This window comes from Vicia villosa, unplaced genomic scaffold, assembly GCF_029867415.1.
Source record: "Vicia villosa cultivar HV-30 ecotype Madison, WI unplaced genomic scaffold, Vvil1.0 ctg.002889F_1_1, whole genome shotgun sequence".
Lineage (NCBI taxonomy): Eukaryota > Viridiplantae > Streptophyta > Magnoliopsida > Fabales > Fabaceae > Vicia > Vicia villosa.
The window spans coordinates 288,965-305,374 of record NW_026706059.1 but is presented as its reverse complement, the minus strand read 5'-3'; positions in this window follow the sequence as shown (position 1 = coordinate 305,374).

Below are 16,410 nucleotides of genomic sequence, written 5' to 3'. Positions count from 1 at the left end.
AGACCTGTTCCTATGTTTATAAGAAACCTGATGGGTCCTTGTATACAAGCTCAAGAGGAAGCTGGAAATGCTTTTAAGAAGCCTGTGGGTCCTTGTACAAAGCCCAAGAGGAGGCTAATCGAGGGTCCTTGTTATAGCACAAGAGAAAGCTATGTAGTTTTGAACTTATTTTGGCTCTAAGCAAATGGGTAAGAGGTTTCACCGGGAATAATTCCTCTTTGGGTGGATGTATCCTATTTATTTTGGATTCTAAGGTTTTTGCCAAGATGTTTCACCGGGAATAATTCATCTTGGGGGTTTGAACTACAGATCTCTAATTAGGAAAGAGCCTTCACCGGGAAGACATTCTCAATCCTAGGCCATATTCCTACAATATATATATAGTTTAACTGTCCTAAGGTTTATACTCAAACGTAGTTCTAAACTAATATATGCACAGTTTATATTTGACAGTAATTTAAATAAAGACTGTAAATGGAAAGCTTGTAAAGCCTAACCTGGATGGAGTGGAGGCCATTGAAGAAGTATGTACAGAGCCTCAACAGTATTTTTGTTGTTTTGTTGATAACAGTTGAATATATATGATAAACAGTTAATGGTTTTTGAAAACAGAAGAAGTGAAGATGGACAAAGGTCACATAGGTATCTGAAGAGTTTCACCGGGAATAATGCCCTTCAAATACCAGAAGAATGTTTTGAAAACAGAAAGAAGATTTTGAAAATACAGTTTTGAAAACAAGCTAAGAAGAGAAGGTTTTTGGGACTTACACTCTATTAGAGGCCCAGTACTTTACAGTACTGGTGTAAAGGCAAATTGAAAAATGATTTGGAATGATGCAAGGTTTTGTTGTTTGAAAACCTTAATCATCCGTTTAATCAGAGATTGAAAACAAGTTTTGAATATTGACAAAAGTCAACTTAATTAAGGCAAAGATGAAATCTATACCCAATTAAGACCTACATAATTAGGGTTTTATCATAAAATTATTCACAAAGTAATTAGGTTAAAACAAAATGAATATATATATATATTAAAGTATTTAAGAAAACATTTAAAACATACTATTTTAAACCTAATTAAAATACATGAAATAAATAATATTTTTTATGATTTTTTTTTATTATTCACAAAGTAGGTATATTAAATAGCAAGTGTGTGAAAAATGAAGTGAAAATGATTTAATTTGATAAGTTTATTAATTGTGTGAAGTTTGTAAAAAAAAAAAGAAATGAAAATGGGTGCTAAAAAATTGGTTTGGCCCTAGAGAGGTTCGAACCCACGCCCTTCATGATCACATTTCAAAACTTAACCAACTGAGCTGCGCGCGCAGCTTGTTAACTATATACACTCAATATATTATATTTTCAGATAAGCCAGGAAATTCAAATTTTACGCGCGCCATGTTCATCTTCTTCCTCGAGCTTCAGATTTTCAAATTCCTAACTCTCTGGTTTCTCAACTAAATGGCATGATGTAAACATCAATCTCACTCGATTTTGGACAAGGAACATGATTATGGGCTCAGAATTCATTTATTCTAAGTGTAACTAACGAATTTCATCATGAACACGAAGAACACATAAACCCTAATTTTAAAATTAAATGATGCACAAGATGAATAAATGAACGATGATAGAGGGTTTTCAATCCTCTGATGATGCTGAACAAGATAGAATCGAGCTTTAACACAAAGAGTACTTAAATTAAAGAGGTGGAGTTCAGAAACTTACCTCTGAAAATGGAGGTCGTGAGGATGATGGAGAGCACCTGGGCTTGAATGAATGATCTCAATAGCTTCCCTGAGACTCAATGATGCTAACTGAATGCTTATTGCAGCCTGAATCCTTCTGAATTGTTCTATGGACCTCCCTCGATTTCAGCTTCAAGTGAACATGGAGGGTGTTGATTCTTGAGTTACAGATGAGCTGCAGCCATCTGGTTAGCTTCACTATGACCTGAGGAGTGTGCCTGGATGATTGGCTTGGCTCGGAACCTCCTGAATTACTCCATGGACCTCCAACTGTAAATGCTCCAAAGTGAGAGCAACAATGGTGTTCCTCCACTTACAGAAGTGATCCAGGTGCTTGGATCACCTCAAATGACCTCCCTTGAGATGTTAGAATGTTCACTTCCCAAAGATGAGCTCTGGTTTGAAGAAATCGATTCTTCTTGCCAAAGAACTTTGAAAAACAATGAACATGAGAAGAGAAAGAGAAAGCAAGGAATATGGTTGCTTTGGTGTGTTTTTGAATGAGGAATGCATCTGTATTTATAGGCAAATGGATCAGTATAGCTGTAGAGGAGTGAGCTTCCTTAGTGAAGTTGATTTGCTTTCTTAGCCATGAAGGAAGTTTGCAAGTATCTCTTATGCAATGATGAGAATTTTGATTCCATTTGCTCAATCCCCTAGCCCTCGATTTTGTTTAATCTTAGGGGACAATTCTGAGCCAGAAATGAGCTCTAATTGGTTGGTGAGAAGATTCCTTGGGTGATTCATCAATTTGCCATAAATTCACAAATGTAATCATTACATAATCACATGTTCTTGTTTTTAGAATCTTCTTCAATTCTTATGGCATGGTGAAAATGAATGCATGGCATGGTTTCAGATGTGTTATGGGTCGTGTAGCATCCATAAGAGAGGTTATTTGCACAAAATTTGCAAAGTCCAAAAGTGTCCATGACCTATAATTTTACTTCATGAGGCCAACTTTGAACAAGCATAACTCTTAGCTCAAATTGAATTTGAAGAAGGTTGAACACAATTTGGAAAGCCCTAAACATCTACTTTAAATCATTAGTTTATGTCTTCTTCAGAATCATTTGGGAAATTTGTGAAAAATGAGCCCAAAGTTGGATGAAAACTAGGTTAAAACACTTAGAAAAATTTCTAAGTGTTTATGACCTAAACTTCAAAATTTCCAAAACTTCATAAATGGTTGATCTTTTGAAAAAAGTTCCTTTGTAAGATGTTGTTTTATTTTGCAAGATCTACAACTTTCATGTTGGAAGTTTTTTGAGTTGTGTAGGTGAAATTTTGAGTTCTCACTATGCCCTCAAAAACCCTAATTCCCGACTTTTTGCTCCTTGATGAATCTCTTTGAATTTCTTTGGTCAAATGACTTTGACATCCATATATTGATGATATTGATCTTTGAAAGTCATTTTTTGACCAAAAACCTTAAAAGTCAATGATGATCCTTCACAGTTGACTTTTTCCTGACAAAGTGAATTTTTGGACTTTTGTGTAGAAACAAGATCTTTTCCTTAAATGAATGATGTAAATGGATTATATTGAGGTAGTAGAGATTCTTGAATCATGTCTTGAGTTTTGGATTCATGCCCTGATTAAAAAGTCAACTATCTTGGTGAATTAGGTCAAAAACCCTAATTGTCGACCAGAGGACAATGATGACTGTAGACTTTGAACTGAGATGTAATGTCCAGTGGATCTTGTCATATGAGTTATTTGAAGATGATTGATGTCTTTGAATGGTTCCCTGGGGCTTTTTAGGGTTTCCCAAAAGTGATCCCTGATTTTAGTCCTTGATAGGCTCCAAACCCTAGTTTGTTGATCTGAGTAATCCTGTGCTTAGATGACTGGGTGTCTTAATCATCATAGGTGTAATAATGAGGCTTTTGAGTCTTATGATTGTATTAGAGACTAATCCCTCTATTGATTGATCCTTTGCCTGAGTTTTCTTGTCTTTGAATACCCTCGATTGAATGTCAGGCTGCTCTGGGTACTTGTTTTGACTTGATGAAAATCCTGAAGATATGTCATCTCAGGGGGGTCAAAAATTAGGGTATGACACACCGAGGAGGTATGTAGGCCCAAGGCTTAACGCTTTGCCGAGCTTATTTTAAAAATAAAACAAACCCCTTTTTTAGCACACACGACACAAATTTTCAAAAAGGTTCCTGTGGAGTACCACAGATATGAGGGGTGCTTAAAACCTTCCCCTCATATAATCAACACCCGTACCTGAGATCTCTTTCTTGTTTTAAAAACAAAACTTTGGGTTTTTTCGTTCTTTTCCCTTTTCCTTTGAAAAAATAAAGCGCGGTGGCAATTTCAAACGGAATATTGATTCGAGTCAATCCCATGGCTTCGATATCAGATTTTCCCCGCTACAGAAAAATGGCGACTTCACTGGGGAACCGGTTTTAAGTGTGTTAAGCCTATTTTTGTTTATCTGTGTGTTTTTATCTGTATATTGTTGTGTGCTTTGTTTGTTTATTTTCTTCTTTTTTTCTTTTCTTTTTGGTGCTCGATGGTTCCTCTGTGATGAGATAAAGTTCTAACCCGAACTTTGGTGAGTAACTTGAGATAGGAGGTGGTAAGACCAATAGTCGCATGTCAGGAGCAATCCTTACCATGAGCGTCATATGGTGGAACCCCAATCAGTGGAGGCCTCATAGAAGGTAGTAGAGGTTGTTACGAATCATCGTGATAACACTATTACTTTCAATAGTGAGTGTCCGTAGAAGCTGAATGGCCTAGAACCTTTTTAACCAATCTAAGCCTTTTTAGGATGTAGTGCAAAAACAAGATCAAGTACCAATTTGAGCTTGTTGTCATGCGATACTACGCTCAGACGAGGTCTTTTTAGGCATATTATTGGCGCCCATGAGCAATTGTGCGTGCCGGTAATATCCGATAGAAGATTGAAAACTCTGGGAACCTTTGTAGAACCTCATTGGCAGGTACAAAATTCCCTAGAACACACCTTGTGGGATGGGTAGACCCATGGCTCCATGCTCGTGACGTCGAACCTAAGAACCTGGACTGTGTGATTTTGTGTGATTTGATGTGATCTTGTGTGCTCTTGATTGTGATTGATGCATAAACCATGCATTCATGCATTCATAAAAATGACATTCACAAACGGTTTTCAAGGAACTTAGAGACATTTTTTGTAAACATCACAGGTACCATGGATCAAAAGAGAAGCATCAAGAAGTACACTTTCCGGAATTCAAGTGCAAAGGAATTGAAAGAGCTAGCAACTTTGGTTCCTAATCTTGACAACTTCAAAAGCCGTTATGGGAAATTGATCTCTATCTTGAAGACCAAAGTGGAAAAAGGGATTCTTGAGACTCTTGTGCAGTTTTATGACCCGATTTATCATTGTTTCGCCTTTCCCGATTATCATCTTATGCCCACTTTGGAGGAGTATTCTTATTGGATTGGTTTGCCAGTTACGAATGATATACCGTTTAGTGGTCTTGAGAAAGAGCCTCAGGTTGATGAGATAGCAGAGCTTCTTCATTTGAAAATATCAGATGTGAAAGCAAACATGACTAAAAAAGGAGGAATTTGGGGGTTGACTTCTAAGTTCTTGATTGGAAAGGCTTCTATGTTGGCTAGTAAAGGAAGTATGATTGCTTTTGAGACATTTCTGGCCTTGCTCATCTATGGTTTGATACTCTTTCCCAACATTGACAACTTTGTCGATGTTAATGCTATTCGGATTTTCATGATTGGGAATCCTGTGCCTACTTTGCTTGGGGATACTTATCATTCCATTCACCATAGGAATGATAAGAAAGGTGGACTTATCAACTGTTGCACTCCGTTGCTCTATAAGTGGTTTATTTCGCACTTACCTCAAGTTAAGAGCTTCTTGAACAATCCTGATTGTCTCTCATGGTCTCAGAAGATCATGCCTCTTACTAATGGGAATATCCATTGGTACAATCCTGCTTATGACATTGATGAGATTATTGATAGTTGTGGAGAATTCCCTAATGTACCTCTTCTTGGTATACAAGGAGGAATTACCTACAACCCCATTCTTGCAAGGCGTCAATTTTGCTACCCCATGAAGGAGAGACCCGCAAATATTCTTGTGTCAGGAATCTTCTATCTTAATCAAGATGGAAATTCGGATATGAGAAATCGGTTTGTGCGTGCTTGGCATCATACTGATAGGAAGAGACATTTGGGAACGAAACAATGTGTTGCTCTCAAAGACTACACTGATTGGGTTCAAGCTAGAGCTCATACTTTTCAGATGCCTTATTTACTCGAGGAGCCTTCTCTACTCGTTACTCCACCATTGTCTTCCACTACTCCTGTTGAAGGTAGTGAAGAACATCTAGAGCTCGTGGCTAAGTTGAGAGCGGAAAGAGATGCTTTGGAGTTTGAGAACAAAGAGTTGAAGATACACTTGAAAGAAAAGGATGAAATGCTTGATATCCAAGATGGTTGGTTGATGGAAAAGGATGATCAGATTCGTCATCAAGAAGAGTTACTTCAACAACATGGTGAAAAGCGAAAGAGACAACAAGAAGATTCAGTTGCATGGAAGGAAGCTGCTGATAAGCTGATGGTCGAGAATGTTCATTTGAAGGCCTTTTATGAAGATGAGTTGGAGAAGCTCCGTAGGAAGCTGCAGAGAGGATTTGAATCTTCATCAGAAGTGTTCCCTTCTAGTTTCTAGTTTTTCCTTTATTTTGTAATTTTGGATCTTTGAATCTTTTTGTAAGCTTTTCCATTTCTAATGAAGAATGTTGTTATGTTTTATGTTGTTTTTGTTAATGTTTACAATTAATGTCTTAAAGTTCCTTGAAAACCAAAAATAAAAATCATTTGCATTGCATTTCATGCATCATTCTGCATTTTGGTCTTGCTTCCGAGAGTATTCCCGAGGTCTTATTCAGTGTTCTTCATACAGAATCAAGTTGTCTCACCGGTATAACACTCGAGCTAACTGCAAGAAGAAGATGGAAGGTCTTGAATAAGAGAATCGTGAGCTACGTGAAGAGGTTGTTACTTTGAGATCTGGTGTGGATCGTCTCACTGCTCTGGTTGAGACATTGATGGCTGCTCAGAATCAGAATCAGAATCAGATTCCTCCTCCCAATGCCCAAGCTCAGGGTCAAGCTACTTTGATTTCTGAAATTGCTGCTACAACTATTCCTGCTATTTCTGTTGGTGCTACTCAGCAACGTATGCCTAATGGATATCCCTGGGGCATGCCTGAAGGTTATTTGTCTGTTCCTGAGATGACTCGTCCGTTGACTTCTGTTATGGTCAACACATCTCCTATTGTTCATACTGGTCCTTTTGTCCCAGAGCCCATTTATGATGCTGCTCCAAGTGAAATTCATGACAGAATGGATGGTTTCCAAGATCAGTTTGAAGAATTGCAGAAAGAGATGAAAGCCTTGCGTGGGAAAGAATTGTTTGGAAAGAATGTGCATGATCTTTGCCTTGTTCCCAATGTGAAAGTACCTGCTAAGTTCAAACTGCCTGAATTTGAGAAGTATAAAGGAAACTCCTGTCCTCAGGCACACCTGGTGATGTATGTGAGAAAGATGTCTACTCACACTGATGATCAACGTCTGTTGATTCACTATTTCCAAGACAGTTTGACTGGAGCTGCTTCTAAGTGGTATATGGGCCTTGATAGCATCCATATTCGCACTTTCAATGACTTAGCTGAGGCGTTCGTGAAACAATACAAGTATAATGTGGACATGGCTCCTGATAGGGATCAATTGCGAGCTATGATGCAGAAAGAGAAAGAATCATTCAAGGAGTATGCTCAGAGATGGCGTGAGGTTTCCGCCCAAGTGATTCCTCCGATGGAAGAAAAAGAGATGACTAAGATTTTTCTGAAGACTCTGGGTCCGTTTTACTATGAAAAGATGATTGCAAGTGCTCCTGTAGACTTCACCGAAATGGTGGGTATGGGTGTCAGATTGGAAGAAGCTGTGCGAGAAGGTCGTTTGGTTCGAAATGACAATTCATCTGGTGGTGCGAAGAAGTATGGTTCTTCACTCCAGAAGAAGAAAGAATCAGATGCTAATGCTGTTTCTCATGGGAGGAACAGTCGATTCAGAAATCAATCTCAACAAGTGGCGTCAGTAACTCCTGTCGTGAATTCAGTGCCTGTAGTTCCTGTTAATCAACAACCAGCAAGGCGAAATCTGTATCCTCGGGTTAATATTGATCCTGTCCCTATGACGTACACTGAACTGTATCCTGCTCTAATTCATAAGAAGTTGGTTCAACCAAGGTCACCACCTCCTGTGCCAGAGAAACTCCCTTGGTGGTATAAGGCTGATGCCACTTGTGCTTATCATCAGAATGCTTCTGGGCATGATTTGGAAAACTGTTGGGCCCTGAAGAATGAAGTCCAGAGATTGGTTCGTTCTGGTATGCTTTCTTTCCGTGATATTGGTCCAACTGTGCAGAACAATCCGTTGCCAACTCATGAAGCGTCTGCTGTCAACATGGTTGAACATAATTTGAGACACTGTCTTGTGCCTAATATTTGTGCTCTACGTGGATCTTTGAAGGAGATACATGAGAGGTTTGTTAGAAAAGGAGTAATTGAGTTTAGTCATGATGGTTGTCCTTTATGTGGTGAAGATCCTATGGGATGTGCTGCACTCCAAGATGATGTTCAAACACTGATAGGTTTGGAACTATTGGATGATGAAATAGACAACACTTATGTAGATCACAAGTTGCATTTGAAGCAGTTTAATGGGGTTGTGAGTAATATCACTGCATGTAACAATCTGAGCTTCAGTGATGAAGATTTGCCTGAGGAAGGGAGAAATCATAATTTGGCTTTGCACATCTCTGTCAGTTGCAAAGAGGATTCAATGTCCAATGTGTTGATTGATACTGGTTCGTCTCTGAATGTCATGCCAAAATCCACCCTTGCCAAGCTGTCTTATGGTGGCACACCAATGAGATTTAGCAATGTGATCGTCAAGGCTTTTGATGGATCGAAGAAATCAGTGGTCGGAGAGGTTGATTTGCCTATTGGTATTGGACCATTTGTCTTCAAGATTACTTTTCAAGTGATGGACATTTTCCCTGCATACAGTTGCTTATTGGGACGCCCATGGATCCATGAGGCTGGGGCAGTCACTTCGACTCTTCATCAAAAGTTGAAATTTGTGAAAGATGGAAAGATGGTTGTTGTGAATGGAGAACAAGCTTTGCTGATTAGTCATCTCTCTTCGTTCCGTACCATAGAAGCTGATGAGGTGGTCATTGGAACTGCATTCCAAGCCCTGTCTGTTAATGATGAAATCAAAAAGGATGAAGCTTCCATTGCCTCCTTCAAAGACGCTCAGCTGGTGGTTCAGAATGGACATTCAGGAGTCTGGGGACAAATGGTGAGTCTACAAGAGAACAAGAATAGAGCTGGTCTGGGATTTTCTGCCTCAGACAAGTCTGTGATGAAGTCTGGATCTGCTTTTCGTCCCTATCAAGAAATGTTTCATAGTGCTGGGTTTCTACATCCGACTCTTCCAGAAGTGAATGCTATTGAAGATGAATCAGAGCCAGAAGTGCCAAACTTTGTGACCCATGGAAAGATGATTAAGAACTGGATCACCATTGACATTCCTGAGTGTACTCATGTCTCAAAGTAATTTGCTTTTATGTTTTTCAAAATCCTTTCATTCTGCCCAAGATGAAAGTGAAGTTGTTGGGGCTGTTTTCTGTTTGTTTTAAACATTAAAATCATCAATAAAAGTCATTTTGTTTCTGCATATACATGCTTTTTATCTTTTTGCTTTTTCTGGAAAGTGGTAACACAAAAAACCTTAAAAAATGTTTTCATTCCATAATCTGCACGATTACATGTTTACATATATCTTTCCTTTTCCTGAAATAATAATCATTTGTGCAGATTAATCAATAAAACCGTTGAAAGTAATGACCCTGCGCCCTCTCCTAACTTCGAGTGTCCTGTGTATGAGGCGGAAGAAGAGAGTGATGAATGTATTCCTGATGAGATTTCCCGACTACTTGAGCACGAGGAAGACACCATTCAGCCATATAAAGAGCCATTAGAAGTCATCAACTTGGGTTCTGAAGAAGATAAAAAAGAAGTCAAGATTGGGGCACTGCTTAGTCAAGATGTTAAGAAGAGGATGGTAGAGCTTCTTAAAGAGTATGTTGACATTTTTGCGTGGTCCTACCAAGATATGCCTGGGTTGGACACAGATATTGTGGAGCATCGTTTGCCGTTGAAACCAGAATGTCCTCCTGTCAAGCAAAAGTTAAGAAGGAGTCATCCTGATATGGCAGAAAAGATTAAGAGTGAGGTCTTGAAGCAGATTGACGCAGGTTTCCTTGTCACTTCTGTATATCCTCAATGGATTGCCAATATTGTGCCTTTTCCGAAGAAAGACGGAAAAGTTCGCATGTGTGTGGATTATAGAGATTTGAACAAAGCCAGTCCGAAAGATGATTTTCCTCTACCTCACATTGATATGTTGGTAGATAGCACGGCCAAGTTTGAGGTTTTCTCCTTTATGGATGGTTTTTCAGGATACAACCAGATTAAGATGGCACCTGAAGACATGGAAAAGACAACCTTTATCACACCCTGGGGGACATTCTGTTACAAAGTGATGCCATTTGGGTTAAAGAATGCTGGTGCGACATATCAGAGGGCCATGACTACTCTTTTCCATGATATGATGCACAAAGAAATTGAGGTTTATGTGGATGATATGATTGCCAAGTCCCAGTCAGAGGAAGGGCACATGGAGGATCTTTTAAAGTTGTTTCAGCGTTTGAGAAAGTATCGTCTCCGCTTAAATCCAAACAAATGCACTTTTGGTGTCCGTTCTGGAAAATTATTGGGTTTCGTTGTCAGTCAGAGAGGAATTGAAGTGGATCCTGATAAAGTCAAGGCAATCCAGGAAATGCCAGCACCTAAAACTGAGAAACAAGTGAGAGGTTTCCTCGGACGTTTGAATTATATCTCCAGGTTCATTTCCAATATGACTGCTACCTGTGAGCCAATCTTCAAGTTGTTAAAGAAAAATCAGGGATGTGTGTGGAATGAAGATTGTCAGAAAGCTTTTGACAACATCAAAGAATATCTGCTTGAACCTCCCATTTTGCTCCCTCCGGCAGAGGGAAGGCCTTTGATTATGTACCTCACAGTACTTGAAAATTCAATGGGATGTGTGTTGGGTCAGCATGACGAGTCTAGTCGAAAAGAGTATGCAATATGAAGGATAGAAAAACACTTAGAAAGGGGGGGATTGAATAAGTGTGACTTTAAATCTTGGACGATAAAAATAAATTGCACAATTATTTTTATCCTGGTTCGCTGTTAACGAAGCTACTCCAGTCCACCCCCGCAGAGATGATTTACCTCAACCTGAGGATTTAATCCACTAATCGCACGGATTACAATGGTTTTCCACTTAGCCGCAACTAAGTCTTCCAGAGTCTTCTGATCACACACTGATCACTCCAGGAACAACTGCTTAGTTCACTCCTAAGACTTTTCTAGAGTCTACTGATCAACACGATCACTCTAGGCTTAGTTCACTCCTAAGACTTCCTCTAGAGTATTCTGATCAACCTGATCACTCTAGTTACAAACTGCTCAGCCAACTGCTAAGACTTCCTAGAGTATACTGATCACACGATCACTCTAGTTCCTTACAACTTAATGTAATCAATTCAAGAGTTTACAAATGCTTCTTACAAGCGATAATCACAACTGTGATATTTCTCTTAACGTTTAAGCTTAATCTCACTAAGATATTACAACAGCAATGTAGTGAGTTGATGAAGATTCTGAGCTTTGATTGAATAGCGTTTCAGCAAGTTTGATATTCACAGAATAGATGTAGAAATTGGTAACCTTGCTTCTCATCAGAACTTCATATTTATAGGCGTTGAGAAGATGACCGTTGAATGCATTTAATGCTTTGCGTGTTCCGTACAGCATCGCATTTAATGTTATACGCTTTTGTCAACTACCTCGAGCCTTGTTCGCGCTGTGTCTACTGACGTAGCCTTTAGTAGCTTTAACGTTCCTTTTGTCAGTCAGCGTAGTCTGCCACGTGTACTTCCTTCTGATCTGATGTTTGTGAATACGACGTTTGAATATCATCAGAGTCAAACAGCTTGGTGCATAGCATCTTCTGATCTTCTGATCTTGAAGTGCTTCTGTTGCGTGATACCATCTTCTGATCTTCAGTGCTTCTGATCTCATGTTCTTCTGATGCTTCCATAGACCCATGTTCTGATTCTGCTTCGACCATCTTCTGATGTCTTGCCAGACCATGTTCTGATGTTGCATGCTGAACCATTTGAGATACAACTTCTGAGCGCTGAGTTATGCGTACTCTTTATATATTTCCTGAAAGGGAAATTGCATTGGATTAGAGTACCATATTATCTTAAGCAAAATTCATATTATTGTTATCATCAAAACTAAGATAATTGATAAGAACAAATCTTGTTCTAACAATCTCCCCCTTTTTGATGATGACAAAAACATATATAAATGATATGAATTTGCGATCAGAAAGAGTAGACGGCAAAAGACAAATTACACAGCTATAGCATAAGCATATGAATATGTCTCCCCCTGAGATTAACAATCTCCCCCTGAGATAAATAATCTCCCCCTGAAATAAATACTCGAAGAACTTTTAATAAAAGACTTCCCTGATTATTTCGGTAGAGACGATCATATAAGCTTCTGCCTTCAGAGAATTCATAGCTTCTGACTTCTGCTTCCATTGGACAGCTTCAGAACTTGAATTTCTTTAGATCCTTAGAACACTCACAGCTTCTGATTCCTGCTTCCATCGTGGACAGCTTCAGAACTTGAATTTCTTTGATCTTCAGAACATTCACAGCTTCTGACTTCTGCTTCCATTCAGGACAGCTTCAGAACTTGAGTTTTCTGGATCTTTTAGAACATTCACATCTTCTGATTTCCGCTTCCCTCGGATAGCTTCAGAACTTTGAATGTCTACCAATCATCACTTCATGCTAGATTTGTATCAGAACATTGTTGAATGTACCAGAGCATCATCAGAGCATCTCTACATCCTGAAATGTTACAGAACAAAAACTAAACGACAAAAGTCAGCATGAACGAGTTAGAACATAAAATGTATGTTTGAACACATTATATATATCAGAGCCATATAGGCTGAAATAATGTATCAGAGCAAATAATGTATCAGAGCCATAACATTATATGTATCAGAGCAAATAGAATTTTGTCAGAACAAGATAGACAATGATATTCAAATTCTATTATCAGTGCTTCTGATCCCTGAAGCTTGACAGCACTCAGCTTGCTTCAGTTTCCAAGAGCTTATTCCTTTTACAGAATAACGCTTCTTATGGTTTTGCTTCGAGTGTTTGCTTTGAAGATTCTCTTCGCTTCTTTGTACCTGCAAAACACTTAAACCATATAGAACTTGCAGTTCTTGTTAGTGAATGTGTGGGAGCCTTTACCCAGCAACTGATAGATTTAATCAAATCATTTATCATTTATCTTCTCCCCCTTTTTGTCATATCATCAAAAAATAGAAAAGATTCAGATGAATAAAACAGAACACATGGAGGAAGAAGATGATTTCATTAAGGTTCAACCAATGGGTATAAAAGTACAAGATGAAAAAAAATCAGATGCACAGAAACAAAACAGATGCAAAGAAAAGAGAGAAACAACATAGACTCAATCTAAGATGGCCCTAGTCTTGACAAGATCTTGGCCAGCATCTCTTTAACATCGTTGTTGTGTCCTTCTTGCCTTTCAATGAAAGCATCATACTTGTCATTGAGTGAGCTTTGCTCATCCTGTCTCCTCTGAATCGCTTCTAGAGTCCTTGCAAGACGAGAAGGTTCATCAGACGAAGCTTCACCGCTTTCAACCACAGGAATGACATGTTGATCTGCAGCTTCCATAGAAGTATCATTTGCTGGGATATCCTCAACAGGGTCTGATTCAGCAACATGATCTTCAGCATCTGCTTCTTGCATAGAAGCATCTCCATACTCTGCAGCAGGAATTTCAGAGTCTCCATTTTCTAGTGCCTGAAGAATGGCAGCTAAATTCCTGGGAGCAGAGGGACCTTCAACTTCTGGTGGGTCAACAACTTCTGGAATGACCAAGCTAGGGTCTTTCTTAGAAGGGTTTTCCCTCAGAAAGTCAAATAAGGTCTTGAAGTCTCCAAGCAGAACAGGATACTCAGGAATCCAGATAACCATGTCCCTGCATGGGTTTGCTTCCATTGCAGCAGCCAGTCTCAACTGTTCCATCTCATCCACAAAGGGCTTCTCTTCCAATAGATATCTGCCTCTGAGACGAGCAAACCAGAAGTCTTCATAGTTTCTCAGAATTCCACGAGGACGTGGGGCAGCAGCTGCACAGACTTCCTGAAGTTCTAGAAGCAGAGCATCTGATTCTTTGCGAAAGATCCTCCAGAGGTTCCGCATAGCAACATCACTCAATCCAGAACTTTCAGCAATTCTGAGAGTATCAAATATGCTTCTGAGATTCCTCTTTGCTTTTTCAAAAAATTCACCAATAGGGTACCTTGAAAAGATAGGGTTGGGAAAGAAGTACGGTTGAGGATCTCTATTCAACTTATAAGAGGATTCTGCTTCAGTATCAGAATCTAACACTACCACTTCAGTGTCAGGTCGAGACCTGGGAGTGTAGTTGCAATCACGGAGCAACCGCTCATGTGATGCAGAAGTTGGAAGAATAGAGTCACTAAGGTTATTTTTGGAGGTGGAAGGGACAGGATTATAGTTGGCAGGTGGAGGTGGTTGAGAGATGGAGATATTTGTTTGTGGTGGAAAGAGAGTTTGAATGGGTGGTATGTTCAGAACAAGATTGTCAACAGCTTGGTCAGAGACAAGATTGGTGGAGGGTGAAGGAGACGTAATGGATTGAGGAGATGGTGGAGTTTTTGTGAAGGGAAATGGTGAGGGAGGAAGAGAATTGGATTTGTTTGCATGTGAAGAAGGAATGGTTATAGGGGAAGATGGTGGTGTAAGAATATGGACAACAACGGGTGATTCTGATGAGGCTTTTTCTGGTTCAGGGGTAGGTACAACCTCTATTGGTGTAACTTCTGAACGAACAACAGGAACAGAAATAGGTTCAGAAATGCATATACCTTTGGAACCTTTCAGAAGCGCTTTGGTCACATCCTCCGTTTTCTTCAGCTTTTTACTCTTCGGCTTTTCAATAATCTTTGCTTTGCCTCTAGAGATTTCTTTCCTTCTGACATAAGCCTGAACTTCTTGTTGGTTTTCAGCTTCTTGAGGGATATTGTCTTCATCAGAGCTTTGAATAATCATCTTCCTCTTCTTGGTTATCTTCTTTTCAACAGCTTCAACCATCTCATCATTTTTGTTTGACTTCTTCTTCTTTTTCTCTTTCTCAAAGTCATCAGATACGGCCTTAACAACATTAGCAATCACCTTTTTAGAAACCTCTTGTTTCTTAGAGACAGCAGAAGGATAATCATGCTTTCTTTTAGTCCTTTCTTCCCTCTTGCGATTTACTTTGAAAGGGGCACCTTTGTCTTGATCTTTAAAACTCTTATTCTCTTCAAGAGATTTCAGATAAACAGTTTTGACTTCAGGTACCTCACTATTGAAGAAGGTTTCAAAGTCAGCCAGAACTGGTTCTCTTATGGTTCTTGTTCCAGCTAGAGGTTCAGGTACTTTGAGAAAAGTGTCAATGATTTTCATCTTCTTTAAAGAGAAGGCATTCAGACAAGCTCCAGTGGTGACAGCAAGATCTTTGATGATACCTTCAGACTCCAGACTTTCAACAATCTTGGAATGTACCAGAAGGTTTGTAATAATCCTACCAAAAGGAATGGTTGTTCCAGCATTTTCTTTTCTGAAAGCATTCCTGGAATCCTTTACTGCTTTCCACATATGGTTGAAGATAATGTAAATCGCATCAACCTTCTTCTGAGTGGCAATGCAATAAAGAATATACCTTTGATCATTACTGATGAAATCTGAGGCATGAGTTGATTTCCTATGGTAGAAACACCCGAGAAGGATCTTTGTCCAGATTCTGTAGATATCTCTCAAATTCTTAACATGTGTAGTTTTCTTGACATTTGAATAGAGAGTGGATAGAATATCTTCCACATCTTCTCTTTGATCAGACTCAAAAACCCCTTCAGGATTTTTCAGATCAAACATCACTCTTAGGATGTTTTCAGTAACAACAACAGACTTTCCATGGACGAAGGAGAGTATAGCTTTTGGTGCAACCACAGCATGTACCCAGAACTCTTTGACAAGATCCGGATAAACAGGGCCAACGAACTCAGCAAACAGCGAGGTCCATCCTTGAAAGATGATGTCTTCTTTAAGATGAAATTGATTTTCTTCAAGGTTATCAAAGTCGACCATGAGTTCACACAAAACTTCCAATTTATCTTTGGGAATGGAGCATGCAACAACAGGGGTGAGTTCCTGGTGTGTTTCATCGTGCATATGAAGAAGAGTAGATGAACCAGCAAAATGAGATGAAGAAGCAGCCATTGAACCAGAACGATCAAAAGAGAAGAACAAATATTGGGTTTTCGGTTAGGGTTTCAGAAATACTAAGAGGCTTTCAGACAGAATG